A 9,247-nucleotide genomic window follows, 5' to 3' on the forward strand; every position below is an offset into this window, starting at 1 on the left:
AAGTTTAATTAATAACTTTTGATTGAGGTGATTAGATTCAATATCTTTTTTAATATGTTTTATATTAAGAATGTGATTTAAATAATATATGCATACGTTTATGTTATATATATATATATATATATATATATATATATATATATATATATATATATATATATATATATATATATATATATATATATATATATATGTGTGTGTGTGTGTGTGTGTGTGTGTTTTTTTAAAATAATTAATTCACTCTTTATGTATTTTAATATCTGTAAATTCTTATAATTTTAGTTTGTACGACGCTAATAAACAATGATGCACGTAACCGTGAATAAATTATTGAAAGTCAGAGAGATATTGTAATTTTCATAGTAGTTTGGTAATATGTACCTATGTTTATATAGCTAGTTTTGGAACCTTTCAAGTTGCAGTGGTTTATACATTAATTATACAATTAAGAGTACTTACCATATCTGTATACGTATTAATATCGTACTGATATAACTAGATTAAATGAGAAACGATTTAATGTAAAAAATTATTGATCTATTTGATGTAAGTTTATTTAAACTTTGGAGCAAAGTAGTTGAATTAAAATTGACCTATGTTAATTTAAATTATTATTATTATTGTTTCTATTTTGACTTTTTATATGGGGCGAAACATCAATCTTAACATATTTTAGCGGTTCGGACAACAATAACTGAAAAAACTAGTAAAAGATAGTGAGAAAACGGAGGGAGGATTTTTTTAAAATATAATGGTAAAAAGTTAGCACTAACTACTAAAATTATTTTTGAAACGAAATTTTTTATTTGTAATAATTTTGAATAATTAATACATCTAAATCATTAATGGAGTTATATATAACGTGATAGAAAAATAATTTTAAAGTAAAGCAAAGTTTAAACCGATGTAAGAAAATAAACTAAGCCTAATGAAAAATTAAAAACAAAAGTAACAATCTAGTCATAAATATTTTACGTTAAAGTCCTTGCTCACTTTGAATATCATGTACAAAGAGTAAAGAGTAGAGACTATGCAATAATACCATATTACTATTTATCATTCAATAATATTTATGTTTAATTAATTATAATAAAATGTACTATTTATTATATATAGTTTTAGAATAATATAAATTTAATACCAATGTACATCAAGGAGTAAGGTAAATATATAAGAGAAGATTAATAAAATAGTTTTACTTCTTTAAATAAAAGAGGTATATATATGTTTTTAGTTCCTAAACTATCAAGCAAATTTGTTTTTAGTCTCTCTTTTAAAATAGGTACATTTTAGTTCTCCTCCTTAAGGAAACCTTATTTTTTGGTCCTCCAAAACTAACAGCGTTAAAAACCAGCTGATGTGGCTAACGTTTGGCCACGTGTGTTCACAGCTTTCCTTCCTAACTCTTGGAACGTGTGATTGCATGTTTAATGAAGAAGGTAATTATTTAGTTTTGGTTTATCTAATAAACCAATCAAACTTGAAGCAAACTTTGAAGATTATGGGAGCAGATTGACGACGCTTGGCGATTTGGTTGACGAGTCTATCGCCCTTCTTGGTTAAGCGACCACGGAGGGGGTGTTTCATTAGCCCTCGACTTTGACGATGATGGTGGGCTTCCTAGTATATTGCTTCACAATTCGAATTCATGATTTCGATTTGCTTATGTGAGTATATTGACGGCAGCGTGAACTAGTTTCACCTGGTGCTGTTATGGTTTTTGCTTCGTAGGGTTTGAGACGCGAGGATGGAGGCGAAGGAGAAAAACTCATGGTGCTCCAATGACAGCGGCACCTGGTGGCGCGTCGAAGGTTTATGGATGAACCTGATTTAGGGGTTTTCTATGCTTCGAAGGCGCGCTGGATCTGAACCGTAAGAGATGCGATTTTGCAGAGGTGCTTGGGCAGCGTCAATGGCTACCATGGGGTTCGCTGTTTCCTGATTGCAGGTTGTGAGATGACGACGGAGGATAATTCCAACAGTGATGTAGCGAGGGAGTAGTGGCGTTGTGGCGATTTCGGTTGTGAGCAACAGTGCTGATGAAAATCCTCGCCGGTGATGGCAGTGGTGGAAATCCAGCCACAAGAATGGTGCGTTGCAGGATGAAAGAGGTACATTTTACCAATCAACTTTTCGAAGAAGAAAGGGTCACACTTTAAAGCCAATCAACCTAATAAACCAATATTCTCACTTTGCATTAAAAAATACCAACGTGCCAAGAGTTAGGAAGGAAAGCTGTGAACACACGTGGCCAGACGTTAACCATATCAGCGGGTTTTTAACACAGTTAGTTTTGGAAGACAAAAAATTAAGGTTTCCTTAAGGAGGAGGACTAAAATGTACCTTACTTTGAAAAGGGACTAAAAACAAATTCGCTTGATAGTTTAGAGACTAAAAACATATTTAACCCTAATTTTGAATAATTAATACATCTAAATCATTAATGGAGTTATATATAACGTGATAGAAAAATAATTTTAAAGTAAAGCAAAGTTTAAAAGATGTAAGAAAATAAACTAAGCCTAATGAAAAATTAAAAACTAAAGTAACAATCTAGTCATAAATATTTTATGTTAAAGTCCTTGCTCACTTTAAATATTGTGTACAAAGAGTAGAGACTATGCAATAATAACTGTACCATACGAGCCAGACGGTCTAGAGAGCGTGCCGGTATCGACCCAACCACCAGCGTTTCTCCTATCTTTTTACTCCTCTGACAACATTGTCGGACAGCTTGCATAAACACTCACTGCTCGCTACTCGACTCGACCATTCATCCTTCCACTCGGGTGAGTAACAACTATGTACCGTACGGATTGGACGGCCTAGAGAGTAGCGTCGACACCCACCTAACCGGATGGTTGCACAGGATCGATCTATAGGTGAACTGGGTCATTAAGACTAGGATTAAGGTAAATAGTGATTAGAGCCATTGGGCTAGAACTGGGCCGTGATTAACTTTTCACTAATCCCAAACCCATGGCCAAAACTATAAATACAGGTAAGAGGTAAGTGGTAGATAGGTTGCATTCATTGCACATTTATTACTGCTCTGTTGAATTGCCGAACGGTTTGAATACTGACTTTGGCATCGGAGGATCTTTGACAGGTTTCCTCCCGGACGAAGGAGCAAGAGAGCGGAGCTTGGAGCGTGACCGGATGACAAGAAGACAAGTTGTGAAGGAATTTGGTAACTTAGCCCCAATAACCGAAACAATAACATATTATTATTTATTATTCAATAATATTTATGTTTAATTAATTATAATAAAATGTACTATTTATTATATATAGTTTTAGAATAATATAAATTTAATACCAATGTACATCAAGGAGTAAGGTAAATATATAAGAGAAGATTAATAAAATAGTTTTACTTCTTTAAATAAAAGAGGTATATATGTATTAGATAATAGAGTATAATAAATAATTAATAAAATATCATAATATTTGTAATGAATTTAAATTTGAATATATGGTTATTAAAGATGGTCAGGGATAAGAATTTTTGTAGGATAATAGATAAAAATCAGACTCCAACCAATTGGGTAGTTTGGATTTGAATCATGTGGAGGAACCAATTAGTAAAACTCATTCTTTTTTATGATGTCATCTTAAGGACTAACTTATTTTTTCTAGAAAGCATCGTCCAACACTCACCATCACATTTTACTATTACTTTGTTAATACCTTTTCAAATCAAAGAAACATCAACCCCAATTTTTTTCTTCTCATCTATTATTTTAAATACATGCTACTTGTTTTTGGAGGTGGGTCAAAGATTCATATTCAATTAATCAATTTCCAAATATTATTCAATTGGTTAGTTTGAGGAGTCTTGCGTCATCCGGGATGATATATGTAAATTTTAATGTCAAAGTCAAATCAACTTAAAGAGAAAACAATGAATGTTATAATTAATGTGTAACCTACTTTATTACCTCAAATAATTTTTTATAGATTTTGTGATGAGATTTTGATTAAGGTTGACCTAATTATGACTCAAACATGACTAATCGTGTTTTAGCATTAAGTAAAACGATTTTGGAGTTAATATACTTTGGTCCTGTTTAGACCATTTAATTTGGTGATTGCTTGTCTAATTTGTAGTTTGGTTGTCTAGTTTGTTGATTTTTTGTCGGCTTGTTTGTTAATCGTTTAGGTTGATGACTTGTCATCTGGTCTATTAGTTTACCATCTTAGTTTATAATTGTCATCGACTTGGTAGTTGATGAATCATTATTTTCTCCTATTCACTTAGCTTTCTATACCATATTTAATTAGTGAATTGTGCTTAATTGTCCACTATTTTCTCAGTTTTTCTATTTGGGCTTAATTCAACTAGTAATTCATATTTTAATTAATTTGAATTGTCTGAGCTTAATTATTTCCATTATTATTTTCAGGGTACTTTTTGGACTTTTATTCTGGACTTCAGGAGAAGTTGCCACACCATTTGTCATGTCATTGTCCATCAGTACTTTTTGGACTTTTATTTTGTAGTTTTTGACCAAATTTTAGACTGAGGCCCAATTTTTAGAAAGGCCTATTTTTAGATCAGACTTGCTGCCTAGGGTTTTTAACCCATGCAGCCACACATTCATTTTTGTAACCTCTGGGACGTGAAATAGAGGGCTCTCTCTCGTTTTGAAGAACATCTGTTGGGTGTAGGTTTTTCGTTTTTCTTTCTTTTTGTTCATTCATTTGTTTCTGAATTCATTTTCCAGTTTAATTCAAATTTCGTTTACTATCTTGCTCGTCTCTTCTTTTACTTAAGCATTTCGTTTTCTAGTTCGTTCAATTTTCGTTCTTCCTTGCCTTTGATGTATTCAAATTTGTTTTGTTGTTTTCAATTCGTTTTAATGAAAGCTTGAATCTACTAGGTTGGTAACTAGGGAGATTGTATTGTTTCCTTGAGATTATTGCTCCATCATTGTGACACTAGTGCAAAAACAGCGTATAACGTCACGCATTCAACGTCCAACCGCTGAATAGCCAACGTTAAAAATGACTGGTAGCATTTTTGTAAATATATGCAATTGTAGAACGTCAAAACCCTATTCAATTCGACGTTCTATGATAGTAATTATTTAAACCAGCGCGTCATTCTTTTTCTTCTTTCTTTTAAACCACCAATAGTACGTCGAATCATGTAGGGGTTCGACGTAATATTTGTTAGTCAGAAGCCAAAAGAGTCACCCTTTTTAATTCTTCTTTCTTTTTTCTTTTAAACAACAAGTAATACGTTGTAAGGGTTTCGACGTATTATTTGTCAACCAGAAGCCAAAAAGTAACCCCTTTTTAATTCTTTTTTTCTTTTTTCTTTCAAACCAGATATAATACGTCGAATTTTGTAGGAGCTTCGACATATTATTTATCAGCCAAAAGTTTCCCCTTTATAATTTCAGCGGGAGATTGAAAATTAATTAACTTTATTTTAGCGCGCGAGACCCTCTTCTCTTCTCAAACTTTTCTCGAACGAATTTTGACGACCATAACATGTAATCTTTCTTTCATTTGATACAAATGCATGTTAATTAACTACTTTATGTATAATTTTCGTTTGTTTTAAACGATTATTTTTGTGTTCTTGTCCTTCATAGGCGCATTCTGTTTTCTCTTTCACTGGTGAAAACACTTTATTTTGACGAACCTACCTTTTGAAGGTTAGTTTTTGTTTTTGTTTTTGTTTTTGTTTTCGTTTTAAAAGAACTTATTTGTTGAACTTGTTTGTTGTTGTTTTTTGTTGAACTTGTTTGTTGTTGTTATTTGGTTGAACTTTTTTGTTGTTGTTGTTGTTGTTGTTTGATTGAACTTGTTTGTTGTTTGTTGTTTGTTGTTGTTGTTTGTTGTTGATACTATACTACACGTTCATAGTTCATGCTTTATAAAATACCAAAAACTGAAATTTGTTGTTTTTCTGCTTTCAAGTCTCGTAGAGTTGTAAAAGAGAATTACAATTAATTAAAAAAACAAAAAAATTGCTTAACATCAAATATTAACAAAATTCAATGTCAATTTGATTAACGTCAAATTTTTTAAATTCGACATCAATTTAATGTCTCCTGATATGACGTCGACCTTGAATTCGACGTGAAAGGCCAAAAAACAACGACGTTATATGGTATTTTTGTACTAGTGCCCCTTTCGTCATATGTAATATGTTCTGAATGTTTGAAATTGGTTCACGCTTAGTGTTTAATTTGCATTCATTTAATCTCCGATTAGTTGATTAAAGCCGCAATTGCTTAATCTATGGTGACGCATAAGTGATCATATATGTGCATTGCATTTACTTAATTCATTGTTATTAAAACCAGATTAATCTTCGCTTAGTTGATTAATTGTAGTTGGATTAAAGGTGAGAGGAGCGAATGTATTATTGTCAATAAAGGATTTATGGCATTGTAATCGAACTAGTGACCAACCTGTCTTTAATCTACGTTATTTGCTCTATTAATTTCAATTCGTAAATCTGCTCTAAACACCCCCCACCCCCACTGCGTGTTTGATACTTTGATGGAACCAAAATCGATCCTTGAGAGACAACTTAGGAGTCACTTCTTCCTTTAGTGATGTGGCTAGCCAGTCGCAAACTATGCCCCAAACTTAGAATGAATGGTGACAAAATTGTTTATGAATTTGGGTGGTAAGGAATTGAACCAAGACAATGCTTCCTTTAACAAGATGGAGAAGGCTCTATACCAAACGGGGTCATTCGAGGTGTAGAGTGTCATCTGGTTCATGAAACTATGTCAATGCTTCTTCCTTTAGCAAGATGGAGAAGGCTCTACACCAAATGGGGTCATTCAAGGTGTAGAGTGCTATCTGGTTCATGAAACCTCTTAGATGTTTGTCGGGATTAGTGGAGTCGTCATACTTATAAAAAATAAGCACGATGCATATGTCTGGCAAGGGCGTCTTCATTATCACCGATGTGAAAGGAAGCATCTCGACCGTGTTCACAATTGCCATGGACAAGTTATCCTTGCTAGCTCTTGAGCTACCTTCATGGGTGGTTTGACAAGGCTTATTGCGTTGCTTAGTCTGCACGGGTTAGTTGGTGTAGGAGGCACAAAATTCCTAACACTTTGCTCCTAACTCATAGATGTGTTTTCAGTGCGAAAGGTCCGGGTCCCCAACTCTTCCTCATACTTGTGCTGCATCTTCTCTATTTGTCGTTTCATATTCCTCATCATCTAAATCGGGTTGGGTTGGTTATTCGCTTCCTCCACAACTACGTTGTTTGTCATGTTCCTCATGGTCACCATAGGGTTATCAGGATGATTACTTGGTCCTATAATGGGCGCCAAAATGTTTCGAATGTAGGATCAAGTCTTTAGATCCAACTACTCGGTTTCCAAACGTTCACTCACAAGTTCAAGTTCTATTCGATCTGAGGAACCTTCAGTGCATCCAAACTACTTGGATGATACTTGTAGAAGATACTCCAATGCCAAAATCAAGTCAAGTTAGACAAAAAACAATGAATGTTGTAATTTGTAACATCCCGACTTTTGGGATGTCCTGATTACGGGTGAAATTAAAATTATAATATCATTGCGAAAATCCAATTATATAATACCGAAATAAAGTTTGTAAGAATTAGTGTAAGATTTGATTGACGTGACAGATTAAAAAAATTTACTTCCAAATCCACTCTCATTTACCTTCAAATTCACTCAAATAAACAACAAAAAAATTTATCTTTAAATCCTCTCAAATCCCCTCAAATCCCCTCAAATCCCTTCAATTACTCTTTTCCAAATCCATTCAAGTGAACAAGACCTAAAAGAAAATTTCTATCTTATGGTGCTCTCTTTCCCTTTCTCTCAATTTTTACGTACATCTCTTTTACGCTTCCTTTCTTTTATTTCTAGTTCGATAAGTCCGTATTTTATTTTTAAATTAAAATATCCTATAACTTAAAAGTAACTGTGTTTAGATGGTGCTTCCTATAAAATTTCAATCAGTTTTTAAAAACATAACTATATATTCTAAACTTTTATTTTTTCAAGGTTATTTAATTTCAATTGCAAGCCTTTACTTCCTACACCCCTATTTTTAATTTTGTGCACCTTAATTACAAAAATGAAAAAGACATTATTGCCCTTAATAAAAAATATAAATAAATCAAACATAGGTTTCACATCAAACCTATTTCCTTATAGATCTGAACTCACGTCCATTCAATCCTAAACACATATCTCTATCAATAAGTCAACACATCACATTGAAAATATAGGACATCACAAATTTAACAACCATACAATAACATATACCACACCTTGTGAACTCATGTAGATTCTAATAAAACGGTTTTATAGTTAATCTACTTCGGTCTTGTTTAGACGATCCAGTTTGGTGATTGACTGTCCGATCTGGAGTCAAACCATCCAATTTGTTGATTTGTTGTCGACTTGTTAATTGACTATCCAAATTGATGACTTGTTGTCTCATTTGTTAATTGAGTGTCTGAGTTAGTAATTGTCGTTAGCTTAGTAGTGATTGTCTGGATTGATTGTTTGTCGTTTGATTTATTAATTGACCGTCCGAGTTGGTAATTATCGTTAGCTTGGTAGTCGACCGTCAGCACTGATTGTTTGTCATCTAATTTGTTAATTGACCATCTGATTGGCAATTGTTTCCAATTTGATAATTGACTTTCCGACTTGTAATTGACTCAACGATCATATTATTCACTATATTTTTTATAAAATTTATTAAATAAGAAATAAATATATTTGATATGCTTCCACAATGAACTTACTTAGCTGCCTAACCTGAAGCAGGTGCTAACCTAGCTTCGCGACGCACCCAAACGATGATTTTTTTTTTCTCCCATATGTTGACTTGTTTTCACATCAGATGCATCAACGGTGACTGATACGGTGGTGAAGGCTGGTTAGCGCAGGAGATTATTTCTCCAAAATTTGTTCGACTTTGGAAGACACGAGCGTGCCACGACAGCTTCTGCTTCCACTAACCCAAGACAAAACACAAAACCTAGGGTGGAAGGGGAAAAGACGAAACCACCATTCCTTTGGACCGCATAAAACGCTGACTCTGGGGTAGTAAAGGAATTTAATCTGCATCCCTTTCGACCAAAAGTATGCATGCCCCGCCAGCATGTGACGCTTGTTCTCCCCCACTTGTCAAGAAGGATAATTTTGTCATTATAACCTTCGATATTTATTAGCTTTGCGTTGTTGCTACTACTCGCCCAAGTAAATTTTTATTTATAAAA

The sequence above is a fragment of the Vigna umbellata genome, chromosome 1 (assembly GCF_029865625.1).
Source record: "Vigna umbellata cultivar VRB3 chromosome 1, Vumbellata_1.0, whole genome shotgun sequence".
NCBI lineage: Eukaryota > Viridiplantae > Streptophyta > Magnoliopsida > Fabales > Fabaceae > Vigna > Vigna umbellata.